General features: G+C 37.1%; 1 protein-coding gene across 1 annotated transcript in view; it reads left to right on the top strand.

Annotated features, from left to right (window-relative positions):
- Positions 1-17,392: 17,392 nt before the first annotated feature.
- Positions 17,393-17,444, top strand: part of tnk2b (tyrosine kinase, non-receptor, 2b) — a gene marked incomplete at its 3' end in the record, with an annotated part of 65,559 nt that continues 65,507 nt past the window's right edge. The window contains exon 1 of the mRNA XM_084120237.1: positions 17,393-17,444. This exon is cut by the window's right edge and continues 1,380 nt beyond it.

The raw sequence follows: 17,444 nt of genomic DNA, 5'->3' as shown, positions 1-17,444 counted from the left end.
AATGATGATCTTTCATTCTATGATGGTTAAACTTAGCAATTAATTCGCAAATCACATGCATGCCGAACCGTGGAGCCTGGTCCGTACGTATCACGGATATAACCCTTATCCCCTTTATAATGAATGAATGAGATATATATACTGTATATATCGTCGCTGTCGGGCGGAATCCTCGTATCTCCAAAACCATTATTTTTCAGGAAATAAAAAAAAACTGCATATTTTTTGAGTTATTAAACATTGTATCGTTAAAGTTGGTATTATACCTTATATTGCTATCATATACTGTTGTGTACCAACATTAACACATTTCCCTAAAATCATGTTTAATCGGAGATACGAGATTTATGACTTGGGAGCAGGGAGATACGAGGTTACGCTGTCATTGATTAGAATGGTACGGACACAGACGTCACTGCTGCCAGCAGTGTTCATCAAAGTCTGCGGTTGCGTTGAGCCTTTTGACAAGAGATAAGGCTTTAAGAGCTATTCAAATCTAATGATTGTGGTTACATACATATTCCTAAACTCCATTTTAAACGTTTAAGAGATATGAGTGATGCAATACCAAAATACTAGGCTCTCTAAAAATTAATCTGCACGCAAAGTCGGCGGTCGCGTTGAGCCTTTTGACAAGAGAAAAGGCTTCAATAGTTAACCAAAGCTAACGATTGTGGTTACATACATCTTCCTAAACTCCATTTTAACCCCCTGGGGTCGGCGGTATCGCCGGCGATACCAGCTCGCGTTTTTCCTTATCAGTGCAAAAGAGATTCTAAATACTCTGTTGACTTCAATCTTCCATACACGTTTCATACATCAATCGATCCTGTTAAGTGTGTATTTTTTTTTGTGTATACTCACAATAAAAACAAAGTGTTGTGCTTTTTGCCAAATAAAGAAAAATAAACATGATGCGAGTTCTGCCTTCTCTCTGTCAGTGAAGTCCATTCTGAAACGCGTCCGAAAATGAACTGTAACTCAGCGAATACTCAGTCACACAGGCATACAGACACAGGCATGAAGCTTGAATTCTCTTCTTTTGAATGAAGTAATTTATATAAAAAACAAATATTCTCAGTTTATGTAATATGTATGAAAAGAGAGAGATGTCAGTCGTTCTCATCTCAGCTCATTATGTTTTAATGTGACTCCGCCCACGGAGAGCACGCGCTATTCAAACGCAAATAATCCGAGGCGATCCATACAAACCTGTGAAACGCCCACATCAGCTGGATAACACACACCGCGAGTTCACTTTCAGACTCGTGTACTTTACGACGCTGTGAGGAATAATACTATCTTAATAATAATCCTGGAAAATTTACCTCAGAAGTGCTGGAAGTTTCATTTCGAGGATCAACGGATCCAGGAATAGGTCAGTTATACATTTGCTTTGTTCTAATCGCAAGTGTCTGTACACGCAAAAAGACTGTTTAAATATGAATCGCATTTCTGTGTGTGAATGAATGAATGCACAGATGCGCGCTGTTGTGTAGCTACTACAGCTGGAAAAATACTGTTTCAAAATGAATCGCGTTTTTGTGTGTGAATGAATGAACAGCTTTTACCAAACTGTATTGCTATACTGAGATGAGTAAAATCGACTACAAAAATCGGATAGATTATAAAGTTTTTACTGTAAAATAGCCTACTGTCACACATCAAATAAGCATATAATGTTGCCAATTTCTGCTCATGTTAAATATATATATATATAGCCTATTATGTTTTGTCAAAAATAATCAACTAAGATGTTATTATAGTGTTCCAATGTAGGCAATATTCAAACTAATGAATCCTTAACTTTGAAATACGTATAATAAAATGTATACTTTAGTTTTTACAAAGAAAGATTACACTGGAAATATTGTTAACATTTTTATTGTTGTTGTAATTGTATAACCTTTTTAATGAAATAACAAAAATATATATACACTCACCTAAAGGATTATTAGGAACACCTGTTCAATTTCTCATTAATGCAATTACCTAATCAACCAATCACATGGCAGTTGCTTCAATGCATTTAGGGGTGTGGTCCTGGTCAAGACAATCTCCTGAACTCCAAACTGAATGTCAGAATGGGAAAGAAAGGTGATTTAAGCAATTTTGAGCGTGGCATGGTTGTTGGTGCCAGACGGGCCGGTCTGAGTATTTCACAATCTGCTCAGTTACTGGGATTTTCACGCACAACCATTTCTAGGGTTTACAAAGAATGGTGTGAAAAGGGAAAAACATCCAGTATGCGGCAGTCCTGTGGACGAAAATGCCTTGTTGATGCTAGAGGTCAGAGGAGAATGGGCCGACTGATTCAAGCTGATAGAAGAGCAACTTTGACTGAAATAACCACTCGTTACAACTGAGGTATGCAGCAAAGCATTTGTGAAGCCACAACACGCACAACCTTTGAGGCGGATGGGCTACAACAGCAGAAGACCCCACCGGGTACCACTCATCTCCACTACAAATAGGAAAAAGAGGCAACAATTTGCACGAGCTCACCAAAATTGGACAGTTGAAGACTGGAAAAATGTTGCCTGGTCTGATGAGTCTCGATTTCTGTTGAGACATTCAGATGGTAGAGTCAGAATTTGGCGTAAACAGAATGAGAACATGGATCCATCATGCCTTGTTACCACTGTGCAGGCTGGTGGTGGTGGTGTAATGGTGTGGGGGATGTTTTCTTGGCACACTTTAGGCCCCTTAGTGCCAATTGGGCATCGGTTAAATGCCACGGCCTACCTGAGCATTGTTTCTGACCATGTCCATCCCTTTATGACCACCATGTACCCATCCTCTGATGGCTACTTCCAGCAGGATAATGCACCATGTCACAAAGCTCGAATCATTTCAAATTGGTTTCTTGAACATGACAATGAGTTCTCTGTACTAAAATGGCCCCCACAGTCACCAGATCTCAACCCAATAGAGCATCTTTGGGATGTGGTGGAACGGGAGCTTCGTGCCCTGGATGTGCATCCCACAAATCTCCATCAACTGCAAGATGCTATCCTATCAATATGGGCCAACATTTCTAAAGAATGCTTTCAGCACCTTGTTGAATCAATGCCACGTAGAATTAAGGCAGTTCTGAAGGCGAAAGGGGGTCAAACACAGTATTAGTATGGTGTTCCTAATAATCCTTTAGGTGAGTGTGTGTGTATATATATATATATATATATATATATATATATATATATATATATATATATATATATATATATATACATATACAAGGATAGATGTAAACAAAATCTTAAAAGGTCAATATAAACCTTCTCTTTAAATTATTTTTATTGTGTTTTATTAGTGACACATTTGGGTAGAGAATATATTCAAAAACTTTCTGAAAATACAGTATGGGAACAATTAACTGCACTATTATTAAAAAAAAAAAAAAAAAAAAAAAAAAAATATATATATATGTATATATATATATATATATATATATATATATATATATATATGTATATATGTATATAATTATATATATAATATATTAGTCCTTGCATTCTTTCTTGTGGCTCAGTGACACACCTGAATGAATGGCTCATTAAGTATGCGGGCCCCATTGTCTCCTCAGGTGTGAACCACTCTATATTCATGATGGTGTTATTGGATCATTCACGCCCACTCGCATATTGCCTTTCCAAACAAAAAGTGTCTTACAAAATTTAAATCAATGTATTGTTTTATGTGAATGATTAGGCAGGATGATTTTCAGATCATTTTGAAGAAAAAACTCTAGGCGACGACATCCATTAGTCAAAAGTCTTGTGGACACATATTTAGTATGTGTGTTGTGGTCTTATTTCAGAAACTTTCATTTTTAGTTTTTTCAATAACCATGCATAAACATTATTCTCTCAAAAATACAAACATGTACATACATGTTGCTCACATATTATGGTAGCCCTGTTTGTGCTAAATGGAGTGTAATTACACCTTTGCCATTAATATGTTTATAAGCAACTGAAAAAAGCACAAATGTCAGGGCATGTCAGAACATCTCAAGGACCCCAAAAACACCTCAGACCCCTGAGGGTTAAAGGTTTAAGAGCTATAAGTGAAGCAGAACAAAAAACGATGAGGTGACTAGGCTGTCTAATAGGCGGAAATTAGCCTAATCTGCACGCAAACTTACCTTCGTGGCTCACGAGCTTCCTTCTGCACCGAAGCATTACAGCTATTGATTTTTAACAAAACAGGCCTACTCAAATGTATCTAACCTAACTATTTTCACTCGTTATTGTCTAAAAAACAGACAGAGTTATCCAAAGATAGGCTTACTTGGCGCCAATAGACAGACCTTTTTTCTCCCATAAATAAAACCTGCTACTTGGGGTATTTTACATGCACAGTGCCAACTTCGAGTCAGTAAAATAATAATAAAAACAATAATTTAATGCTGGCATCCAAAACATTTAATTCAATTCAATTATTATATTAGATATATTTTAAAACTTTAATGCACATGTATAATAAGCCTTGTAATAATAAGCCTAGTAATAAGTAGACATTTAAAATACATCAATAACTGATATCATAGTTTAACACAGATAAAATCCGAGTTAAGGCTTGCTTTACGTGTTGCTCGACGAGGATTTCTTAATCCTCCCGCCGCGGAGTGAAGAAGAGGTGGAGTTACGAGGATTCTCAGACAGTCGAGAGTTAAGAGAGTTGCTTTCAAGCTATTTTCAACACTTTAGATTGGTTAATAATTTGTAAAAATAACAGAACCACGTGGGGACTGACAAATATCATCGATTTGTGAAAAAATATGAAATTGACAATTTCGCCCGACAGTGACTCAGTGACAGTGATATAAAAATTGGTTTCTTGAACATGACAATGAGTTCACTGTACTAAAATGGCCCCCACAGTCACCAGATCTCAACCCAATAGAGCATCGACAGTCTCCAGTGATCAGCGGTGCCTGGTTGACACCCAACTTTAGGACAGGCTTAGCTGTGATACACAATGCATTTCACAGGTGTGAGTCTTATAAATGTAGAACTTTTTTCATATAGTAGCAAAGCACCAAATCATGTGTAAGATCATCATGCCTATATAGATTTTGTTAAAGATCTTTTACATCTTAACATTTGTGAGAAGTTTTATGAAAAAAAAAAGAAAGTCTTGAACGTTTTCAATCTGTTTGTATAAAACTTTGGGGATACCTTTTTGCTGAATCAACACTGAATTTACTAAAGTTGAACAACAGTGGAAATGCTTCATTTTCCTGTTATTGCTGTAAAGCTGCTTTGAAACAATCTGTAGTATATAAAGGTGACTTGGCTTGTTTTAGGCTTGTTTGACCTTTCTTTGCTGCCTCCTGTGGCAATTTTCTGAAGTACAGCAGTCATTATTATCCACTATTTGTAGTGCTAAAAATACTTATGTTCAAACATATTTTGGTTTTTAAAGAAGTGACTCCTTTACATTTTCAATCTCACAACTGAATTTGAGTGAGAGTGAGTCTGCTTATGTACTGTATGCACAGAACCACAGTCAATACCTAGTTAGTGTGTAGCCCTGTTGACACATGGCATGCTTTGCAGGTTTTTCATTCCTGTCAGTCACTAATATTAGGGCTGTCAACCTTTCTCAGGTCAGAGAAAATGGGTGTTGGACTGGAGTGCAACTAAACATTTGCAATAGAATGAACTATAATTTTTAAAGGGCCTTTTTTCCTGCTGCTGTTTAATATTATTTAAGCTCATAAATCTCATTTGCAGTAGGAACATCTATTAGTAACCCTGCACAGATCACTTGTTTGTCTGTCATTTATAGCACATTGCTTATAGTCTGTCAGTCTCTCTAACGGTCTCACTGCGCTCAAGCGTGATGCAGCTGGATGCCATCACTCCAGGCTCAGTGGATTAGTTTGATGACCCCAGGATACACCTGGGTCACCCTGTCCCCTCCACTCTTCACTAGAGATCAGTAATCCTCTCGCCTCGCATACCCTCTTAAACCACACCTGTTAAATACACACAGACATGCTGCCTTGATGCCAGCTTGGCTCACATGGCTGCACAAGGCTTTCTAGAAAGATGCCACAAAAGCAGAGATTAGTCAGCCTGCGCACACACACTCACAATGTGTGTGTTTATCCTGGATTCCTATCCCATGCACCCCGTCTGTGGATAAAGGTAACTGTAAAGCTTTCTGGGAAGTAGGGATAATGGGCCATGTTAGGGCTATGATTGGTTGAGATTTTTTTTTTTTCTTCTCCTGGGTACCCTTTTCAAAAGTCATTCTTTATTTTAAGAATGGATTTGATACCTTGGTATCCTTGGACCTGTTTTATGTCCTGGTTGATTATCTTTTTTGCATACTTTTATCACTTGCTGTGAGTTTATTAATATACTGTATTTATAGTATATTGTATTTTTATACATCTACTTTAGGTTCCTATTTTTTCCTGTTCCTGTTTTTTGTTTCTGAATTTCTGTTTAAATTTTCCTGAAATCTGTTATTAAAATGAATAAAATTGTAACAATTGTAGCTAATCAAATTAATGAATGAATTAATTTTAACCATATCTTCAGTCAAATGAAATTATAACATTTAATTACAACTAGGGGTGTCGAGATAGACCAGTATTGACGATAACCATGATATTCAAAACATGAAATATCGATAATGTGTTAGTTAAAGGGGAACTTGGCAACTCTAGCCATTTCTTCGCTGATTTTCACTTTTGTTGTTGCATGTTTTCTCAATGAGCAAACATCTGGGAACGTTATGGGGAGCGGGGAAAGTCACCATTTTCACCAGAACAGGTTATTTAACCATCCAAATGATTTCTAAACGGTTTTAAGTTGAAATAGTTGCCAAGTTCCCCTTTAAGGGTTTGACAACAATATATACCCGTATTGGTGGTGATCGTAAATTCTTTTGCCCACAACTGTCCAACATTCCAACATTCCATGAATTATCAATACAAAGCTTCACAGTATAACCCAAAACTAAAAAGTGAAAACCCTGCACTGCAGCCGATTTAATTGGTCATTTAATTGGTCAGCAACTGAAAAAAAATACTAACCACTAATCTTAACCTTAGTATAACATTGGTTGGACATCCTTTATTCAGATCCATCCATGATTTTTCTGAAGTCTGGACTTTTCTTGACGGGCACTCAAATAGTGGCGGTGTCACAGTATTTTCCAAACGGTAGTACCATGATGCATAGCTTGCAAAAATTAACATGAAGTGCCTGATGCAAGATGCTGAAAAAACACATTTAAAAACATCTGTCTGACAAATTCATGCATAGACTAAATATTAAAAGACATTCTGTTTTTTGTTTTTTTTCTTCTGTTTCTTATGACATTAAGTGTTAAGAATACATTTACTGCTTGTACACTGTCATATTCTTTAACCTATTTAACACGAATATAATAATCCATCTTTCTGATTGGATTTCTGTCAGTGAATAATTTAGGTGAAAGCTTATTATTCAGTCATGTTTCTACAGTAGCCATCTTTTATTAAAAAAAACAGTTTTAGAAGGTCTGATAGAGATGTTCTGATATTCTAATGATGATGGGTTGTTTAACAGCTCTGTATGTGTATATGTATATGAATATGTATAACATATGGTAGCTTAGATGTTACCGTAGTAATTCCTGAAGGAAAAAGTGTGTAAAATATGATAATATTAATATAATTTTAGTCTTTTTTAAAAAGTATTGTTGGTTTTGTTTATGAAATATGTTTGAGTCCAAAATTATTTTTGTTTTGGCCAAGAATTTTCACTTCCATTCATCACCACTAGTGACTGTTGACTTTTACCCTAAACAACTGTTTAAGTACAGGAATTGTTGATGGCCAATTTTTGTTTTATTTGCTAGGAAAAATAATACAAGCCTCAGTTAGTTAAAGGGTTGCACCAGGGTTACATATGCGTACAGTCAGTGGGAAGAATTGAGAAAAGCAGGTCTGCATGAGAGATGCAAAGTGGCATGAAATAGCAGCACAATTTTAGATGTCTTTGTGTCAGCCAACATACTATACTGTACTGTAGACTTCTGAGCATCATCAGCAAATAATCTGGCCATTGGCTTCTTCTGTGGCATATGCAGAGGAGTGATCAATAAAAAGCAATCCTCTCCAGTCTCCACTGGACGGGGCTTGGCCCCGATAATACACATGCGTGCATATAGAAAATTAATCTCCACTGTAACATGCAACCTCTGGAAATCAGATTTCATGTGAGTGTGGATGTATTAGTCTTCACATAGCTATAACAGTCCCTGTTTAGTATGCAGGTCAGGCTATAGGCTCTAAATCCCTTTTCCATACCTGTGTGAGTGGTCATGTGGGATATCATATAGCCCTGTTTTAAAGTTTGATCTGAGAGAACGCTTAGAAGCACCATGGTGATGGACTGTAACATACACCTACTTTCTCTCTTTCCCATCGCTCTCAACTTTCTTTCATCTTTTCCCTTTGTTTCAGCAGCTACCATCTTGGTGTTTGGTGAGGAGTTCATGTGGTGTTAAACAAAGAGCTGCGTAACTAGGCTTTTTGTTAACTAATTGTGACTTCAATCGTGTCATTGACTTGTTTCTTCTGTAAGGCCATGTCCTACTCAAAATCATTCCAGTTAAACTGCCTGTTGATTCAGAGTGAAACAATGTACTGGGCTTGTGTGGTGTTGATTTTGTATAGAATGAAGACCGTGTAGGGGTGAACGCTGGTCTGTGTGTCACGTTGAAGTGTGCGGTTATGGCCTGGCAGCAGGAGAATATCCCCTAACAGTGGGTGGGGGAGGAGGGAATGTGGGTGAAGTGGGATTTAATGACATTGCTGTTGATGCTTCAGCCATCTGCAGAGAGAGAGAGAGAGAGAGAGAGAGAGAGAGAGAGAGAGAGAGAGAGAGAGAGAGAGAGAGAGAGAGAGAGAGAGAGAGAGAGAGAGAGAGAGAGAGAGAGAGAGAGAGAGAGAGAGAGAGAGAGAGAGAGAGAGAGAGAGAGAGAGAGAGAGAGAGAGAGAGAGAGAGAGAGAGAGAGAGAGAGAGAGAGAGAGATGACCTGGCACTAATACAACCTCTGTTCATCCTTGTCACCCCCCTCTACACTCAAATTAAAGAACAGAAGATTTAATTTTAATATCTGTACTTCCTTTTCAGTCTATTTATTGTACTTGGTTGCCTCAAATATTGTTCACAAATCTGTGTTAGTGAGCACTTCTCCTTTGCTGAGATAATCCATCCACCTCAGAGGTGTGGCATATCAAGATGCTGATTAGACAGCATGATTATTGTACAGGTGTGCCTTAGGCTGACCACAATAAAAGGCCACTCTAAAATGTGCAGTTTTGAGGGAGCGTGCAATTGGCATGCTGACTTCAGGAATGTCCACCAGAGCTGTTGCCCGTGAATTGAATGTTCATTTCTCTACCATAAGCCGTCTCCAAAGGCATTTCAGAGAATTTGGCAGTACATCCAACCGGCCTCACAACCGCAGACCACGTGTAACCACACCAGCCCAGGACCTCCACATCCAGCATCTTCACCTCCAAGATCGTCTGAGACCAGCCACCCGGACAGCTGCTGCAACAATCGGTTTGCATAACCAAAGAATTTCTGCACAAACTATCAGAAACCGTCTCAGGGAAGCTCATCTGCATGCTCATCGTCCTCATCGGGGTCTCGACCTGACTGCAGTTCGTCGTCGTAACTGACTTGAGTGGGCAAATGCTCACATTCGATGGCACAAAAACAAAAGTGTTGCATTTTTAATTTTATTTGGTGTATTTATTGAAGTGGTAAAAGATACACAAAAGAGTTTTGTTGTACTAATATTTTAATTCAAATTAGGGGTTTTGCGATACACCGGTATTGACGATAACCATGCTTTTTAAAAAAAAGAAAATATTGCTATCATGTTAATTAGGGGTGTCACAATATACCGGTATTGGCGATAACCGTATTATTTAAAATTAATAGTAGGCTACACGTAAATTATCCAGCGCCGGTATCTGGTTGACATCCCAACGTACAGTAGTTGTCGGTATTGCACCTTAACGCTGGTTGCCAAACTTGCCATTTGTCATAAAACACAAGCAGGCACAGTGTGGAGCTAGTGCTGCCGCGTAAAACATTTTGTCGGATATGACCGACGAGACACTCTAGCCATACTTGAAGAAAGTAAGCTTGCCAGTGTGAAAGATTTTTGGAGTATAAGAAAATGACTCATTAGTCAGCCAAGTCTGCAGGACTTGCCGATCAACAGTGAGCGCAAAATGGGGCAAAACCACCAGCCTCTTCACCCAACTCCATCTCCATTATCCTGCAGATTTGGCCACTCATTCATAATCGATGCCCGAGGGTGCCCTCATGCAGAAAGTGAGACTCATGAGTAAAAAGTTCCATGACAAAGGAACATCCATTGATCACTGTAGCTGAGTAAAACGCAGATAGAGGCATTTTGACAGATAAACCATAATATTATGGAAGCCATTTTCTGCCAAATTTAAATAAATAAATTAAATGATTAAAATGAAAATTAAAACCAGATTAACGATTTCATTACAGAAAACAGTACGCAAAATATGTGACAAAATTGAGAATGAAATTAAATGATTTCATTTTCACAGCATTATCCCTGTCAAATTGAAAAATAAAATGCAATTGGTGATTTCACATTTCATTTTCACTACAGTCTCGAGGCAAGACTGCCAATATTAAAATGAAAAGCCAAACGTGAAAAAGAAACTACAAATACAGTTTTTACAATGCTCTTTAGTAACGCTCACGCAATAATAGTGACACAATTCAAATACAAATGTAAATTTTCGTTTTCATTTTAATTCCTCTTTTATTTCACAATTTTCATTTTCGTTTTCATTTTCAAAGACAACCTGCATGCAAATTCTATGTTAATGAGTGGGTGTGGCTTATTCTAGTAACGGCGCTAGAGGCACGCCTTCTGTAAAGCGAAGTCGTCGACATCCCGTGTGCATGAGTTGAATGTGTGAAACGAAATTATTTAAATGTGATTATATTGTAATCGAGACGACGAGATATGGCGAAATCTGTTAGTGAGCTTTTGCGGGAAGCTGCTGCAGCATTAGAACATGGAAACAACCAGCCTGACCATGTTAGTTATGATGTTAGTCACGGCTGAAGGGCGTTGTTAGGCACTACGCGAATATGAAACATTGGCCGAGGTTCTCGGTTAAAGCCAGTGGGTATTAATGTCTGGCTATAATTGTTGTAGAAATTGTGTTACTAAGACTTCTGTACACCCAAATAGTTGAATTTCCAAAACAGCCTAATACATGAATGAACCTCATCGTCGATTATGGTCTAGTCTGAGTCTAACATCATAACTAGGTTATGAATTCTAGCTTTACAGAAGGCGTGTTTCAGCGCCGTTACTAGAATAAGCCACACCCACTTATTAACATAGAATTTGCATGCAGGTTGTCTTTGAAAATGAAAACGAAAATGAAAACTGTGAAATAAAAGAGGAATTAAAATGAAAACGAAAATTTACATTTGTATTTGAATTGTGTCACTATTATTGCGTGAGCGTTACTAAAGAGCATTGTAAAAACTGTATTTGCAGTTTCTTTTTCACGTTTGGCTTTTCATTTTAATATTGGCAGTCTTGCCTCGAGACTGTAGTGAAAATGAAATGTGAAATCACCAATTGCATTTTATTTTTCAATTTGACAGGGATAATGCTGTGAAAATGAAATCATTTAATTTCATTCTCAATTTTGTCACATTTTTTGCATACAGTTTTCTGTAATGAAATCGTTAATCTGGTTTTAATTTTCATTTTAATCATTTAATTTATTTATTTAAATTTGCCAGAAAATGGCTTCCATATAATATTAGATAAACCGCAATGGTGTTAATTCTCTTTATGTTTAATCAGTGTTCCTTAGGCTACGTCTGCATTCATCTGGATAGATTTGAAAACGGAGCTTTCGTTTTAAAACGCTCTACGTCCACACTACCGTTTTCAAGCGTTTTCCAATAGTTTTTCATCCACACTGAAACGTCGGAAAACGCTAAATTCACCTTACTGCGCATGTGTAAACCCTCATAATAAGTTACTGAGATGATATTGCCGGAACAAGACATAATCAAGTTATCACGCAATTTAGCACAATATCTCACCATTCACTGATGGTCGCATAGCCTACACATTCGACATAGCCTTTATCACAGTATATAATACAGTTTTTTTTTGTTTTTTTTGAACCGTTTAGTGAAAAAATGTGACAGTCCTAATTCAAATATGTAAAACACTAAAGAGATAAAAAATCTGGCCAATAAAGAAAAGACAGTATTTAGTAATTAGTGGATGATAACTTGTATATTAGGGGTGTGCGATTAATCGTAATTGATTTTTCGATTTTGGCTTCCAGTGATTATGAAAACAAGATAATCAAGGTAAAACAATTTTTGTGCCGCTGCCGCATTCCATCCAGTGCAACTTCCTTTCCTTCAAAGCAGTGCACTTTCGTTCCTCCCTAAGCCAAACTTAACATCCAAATCAGCCAAATAAGTGAGTGTTGTAAAATGCAGTCTACTGTTGCTAAACTGCGGGATGTTCTTGATACTAAACTAATATACTTAAGCTGCAAAAGAGACACTGTTCCAAAAGCAGCTTTTTGTGTTCGCATAAGCAAACTATACTGTGGGCTTCGGATATGTGTCTAAACGGCCTGATAGCCTACAGACAAATATGTCGAAATGCCGTTTTGGTAAGTATACTCATAAATAATAAGTGAATGTAAACAGTTGAGAAAAAAAACGCTTGTGTAATGGTATATTTGATCCATGCAGCTCATAAAATGACAGTAGCCTAATAAATCTGCTGCAGTCGTTATTGTTAATCAAACAACAAAAGACAAAGATAAAATCACTTACTGCTCTTGAATGAGTAGCTTTTGTAGTTTTAAAAAGGATTTATCTATATTTAATGTACAGTTGTAATCGAAATTATTCAACCCACATTGCAAATTTGGTTTATTGGCAACATTTACAGACTTTCAGCTGTTTGCAATGAACAAATCAAACAAAAGTAATTGAAATAGCTCAACACAACAAATGTTTCAAGTGGTTTCCCCAAATTCAACTGAAAATGCAACTTTTAATGACTTCTGCAGTCTCAAAATGATTCAACTCCTTCATGGCAAGCATCTTTATTACCTAGTAGAACATCCTTTTGCTGTTATGACCTGCTGCAAACGAGATGTATAACCAGACATCAGCTTCTGGCAGGGTTTCTTAGGAATCTTAGCCCATTCCTCATGAACAATGGCCTCCAGTTCTGTAATATTCCTGCGTTTGTCTTCTGCAACCACCTTCTTCAAATCCCACCAGAGATTCTCTATGGGGTTCAAGTCAGGTGACTGTGATGGCCACTGTAGAATCTTCCAGGACTTCTTCTGCAACCAAGCCTTGGTGGAATTTGAGGTATGCTTGGGATCATTGTCCAGTTGTAAGATCCAATGACACCCAAGCTTCAGCTTCCACATGACGTTTTCTCCTAGGATTTCCTGATACTTAAATTAATCCATCTCACCTTCCACACGCAGCAGGTTTCCAGTGCCAGAGGATATAAAGCAGCCCCAGAGCATCACAAGCACCTCCATGCTTAACTGTAGGCAGAGTGTTCTTTTCAGCATATGCTTAATTCTTCTTCCTCCAGACATACCGCTGATCCATAGGGCCGAAAAGTTTGTTTCATCGCTCCACAGAACAGAATCCCAAAACCTCTGTGGCTTATTTATATGATTTTGAGCAAATTGGAGCCGACTTTTCTTGTGCTTTTGGGTCAGTAGTGGTGTAGGTCTTGGAGTTCTGGCATGGAAACCGCATGCGTTTAGTACGCGCCTTACTGTGCAGCTGAAACCTCAGTGCCTGTTGCCACCAAGTCTGGCTGCAGGTATTTTACAGTCACTAAAGGGTTTTTCCCTGCCTTCTCATAAATCTGGTTGCAGCCATTGATAGCTTCCTTTTTCTGCCCCACCCAGGTAGTGTAACCACTGTTCCTTTTACTTTGAACTTACAAACTATGCCAACTAGACTAGGACCATTTAGTGCCTTCGCTTTCTTTTTGTATCCTGTTCCTTGTTTGTGAAGGATGCGATGATATCTTAACTTTTTGGACCATTCTTTTGACTTTCATGTTTCTTTTTTTCCCCATATTTAGAACATGTAGTCAAACGTGACACTCAACAAACCTAACCAGTTCAGATATTTCATGTGTTCTAGCTCAAGCACAACTGGTGCAACTAACAAAGCCTAGTTTGATTAGTTGCATCAAGTTAGCTTGAGACAACACCTGTTTTGCATATTTGTGCTATTGTGAGGGATTTTATTCAGGGGGGCTGAATAATTTTGAGACTGCAGAAGTCATTAAAAGTTGCATTTTCAATTGGGGAAACCACTTGAAACATTTGTTGTGTTGAGCCATTTCAATTACCTTTTTTTATTTGTTCATTGCAAACAGATGAAAGTCTGTAAATTTTTCCAAAAAACCTGATTTGCAATGGGGATTGAATAACTTTGATTACAACTGTATACAGGGTTTGTACGGGTGCTTGAAATCCTTGAAAATGCTTGAATTTTGATGTGTTTTCAAGGTTTGAAAAGTGCTTAAATTTTGGATAAAATGCTTGAAAATGCTTGAAATTGTAACTGTAGTTCTTTCACAACAAATACCTATCTGACTGAATAGTTTGTTTATTAAATGGAGAAATAAAATGTAGCCCTTCAGATACAGAGCGATTTGCAAATCGCAAATGAAAACTCCGCCTACTTTTGCTCTGGCCAGCGCTACGCTGGCCAGAGCAAAAGTAGGCGGAGTTTTCATTTTGATTTCCGCGCTTGTTTGGATGCCCCGTTTTTATTGGCCTGATTTGCAATGGGGATTGAATAATTGGGTAATCGTCACAGAGCGTAGCGGCAAAAGTTGAACTATTTTTTAACTTTGACCGCGACGTGCTTTGGTCGACGCAGCAACAAAACGTCCTCGTGCGGCGCAAGCCATTGAAATAACTTCAGTTTTACAGCCTGAAAATCACATTATCTGGTTAGCAATATTTGGACATTAATATTATGAAAAGTATTATTCATAGGCATTATCTACTTAGACAGTGATACATTTTGAAAAATAAAACTTAAATATCTGATCCTTCTGCTATCATGAAACAATTTTGGCTGTTTATAGCATTATCTCTTTTAATGTGATAAAAACACTAAATAATAATTTTGACTATGTATTGGTATGTAATTTACGGTGGTTTAAGGTGCTGGAAAAAGCTTTAAAATGGACCTTGAAAGTGCTTGAAAAGTGCTTGAATTTGACCTTGGAATAGGTGTACAAACCCTGTGTATACATCAGTGTTATTTTAAATTTGATTGCTTTATTCAATTTCTGTTGTTGGCTATTATACTTATCTGAATACTACTTAGTACATATTTCTGAAAAACCTAAAGCACTGTTTATTTAAAGGGACACTGTGTGGGAATTTCTCCCATCTAGTGGTGAAATTGTATTTTGCATTCAAACGAATATTGCTCTCCAGCGCCTCGCTTTTTCAAATGCGCGTTGCATCTACGGTAGCCGTTATGTACCAAAAAGCTATGACAGGATGTCTTATAATAGCACTTAGAGTTTTCCTTCGGGTGAACAGGTTTGTTATTTAAAACAAACTGAAACTTGAAACAACGAAAAAAAGAATGTTACAGTATGAATTACTGACTGTGAAAAACATTAAATATGGTAATTAGTAGTAATGCCTTCTTTATTCGTTATATTTTTTGAAGTACGTGCATTGTTAGATATCATCATCATCATCATCATCATCATCATCATCATCATCATCATCAGCGCCTTCTCTAACGTTACGTTACTTTACTCAATAGCTGCTATTCATCAAAGAGCCTGTTTAACTTTTAACTATAAATGTTCTACTGTCTATATAATAAAGTAGCCTACACAACCAAGCAATGAAAAAAAAGCTTGTAATTAAGACCGTAACATTGACTTACCTGTTGAGAAGAAAGCAGGCAACTTCAGCGTCTCTTTTGAAAGCTTTCTCCTGCATTAGCTATCCCGACATTAACCCTTGTTTTTGTAATCTTCGGTCACGTTTCCTTTTACGGTCTATTTTGGACTTTTTCGACGATGATGACTCCTTATCCTGTGACTCAGCATATGTATGAATGAACGGTGTATAAATAACCGTACAGTGCAGCCTTTTAAACTTGCCGGGGCAGTGACAAGCGCCTCTCACTGCTCTGCGCCTCCGCTTCTGCTGGCTTTAGTCACGTGACGCTGGCTCTGAACGAAAACACGTTGTGGAAACGCGTTGGCCTAGTACTTTTTGTCCCTCTCTGCTATTATAGTTTTTCAAGATGGCGGAACTACATGGAAGCCTCCGTGGACCTACCCGTCCCATGTATATAAAGATAATAAATTCTTCGTTTACGAGGATTAGTCTGATCATTGGCAGAGGTATTTGTACACCATTGAGGGCATATTTATGAATAAAAATATTGATTTTAGATAATAAAATACCTAAAAAGCTACACATTGTCCCTTTAATTTCTCAAAAGCATTTTTATTCTGTTGTATTTTTTTGTCAGTATTGTTTGTAATTAGTTTCTTTGTTCTTATTGTATTGCTGACTGTTTACTTCTGTAATGGTTTTGAGGACTTTTTACTTACATTAATTAACCAAATATTAATTTTTGCTGAAGTATCGATAATTGTGAAATTTAAAATTACATTTAAAATTACTCATATTATGAAATAAGATTTTGAGTATACTGTATCAACCACCAATAATCGTTTTAATAAATCATGATTTCAATAGACCAAAATTATCGTGATTGATTCTTTCCATAGTTGAGCAGCCCTACTGTATTAATACTCAATTGATTTTAGTCTTTAGACAAAATATTATCATTTTAAATGTGAAATTTTTATTGTAAAGTAATAAAATCCTCAGCAGATGTTGTCAGCATACTGAATGAATGAATAAACAAACACACACCAAAAAACATGTTTTTACTGAGGTCTGGATGTTTAATATTTTTAACTAGCATAATGAAAAAGTGCAAAGTGCAGAAAGTTAAAAACAGACCAGTGAGCAGACATTTCAGCCCATTGATTTCTTCAGCAATTTGTCCCTTTTGTAGACACAATTTTACAATGAGATCAGCTGAACTTGATCAAGGGAGAATTACAGAGCTCTGTTATAATAGATAACTCAAATACATAACAAACATGTAGCATTTACTTTTATTTTTGCATGCATTCCTACTTAAAAATACTAAAACATAGTGTTGTTTTGTGTAATACTGTATGTAGTTTAGCATGTATATAGGACCAATAATGTGCAGTCGCAGGCCAGCAAACAGTCTCAACCATCCCTTAGTGAACCTTTTTTTTATAAA

The sequence above is a fragment of the Abramis brama genome (genome assembly GCF_963993115.1).
Source record: "Abramis brama genome assembly, chromosome: 7".
Classification (NCBI taxonomy): domain Eukaryota; kingdom Metazoa; phylum Chordata; class Actinopteri; order Cypriniformes; family Leuciscidae; genus Abramis; species Abramis brama.
The sequence above is the reverse complement of the archived record's forward strand: the minus strand, read 5'-3'. Positions and strand labels throughout refer to the sequence as shown.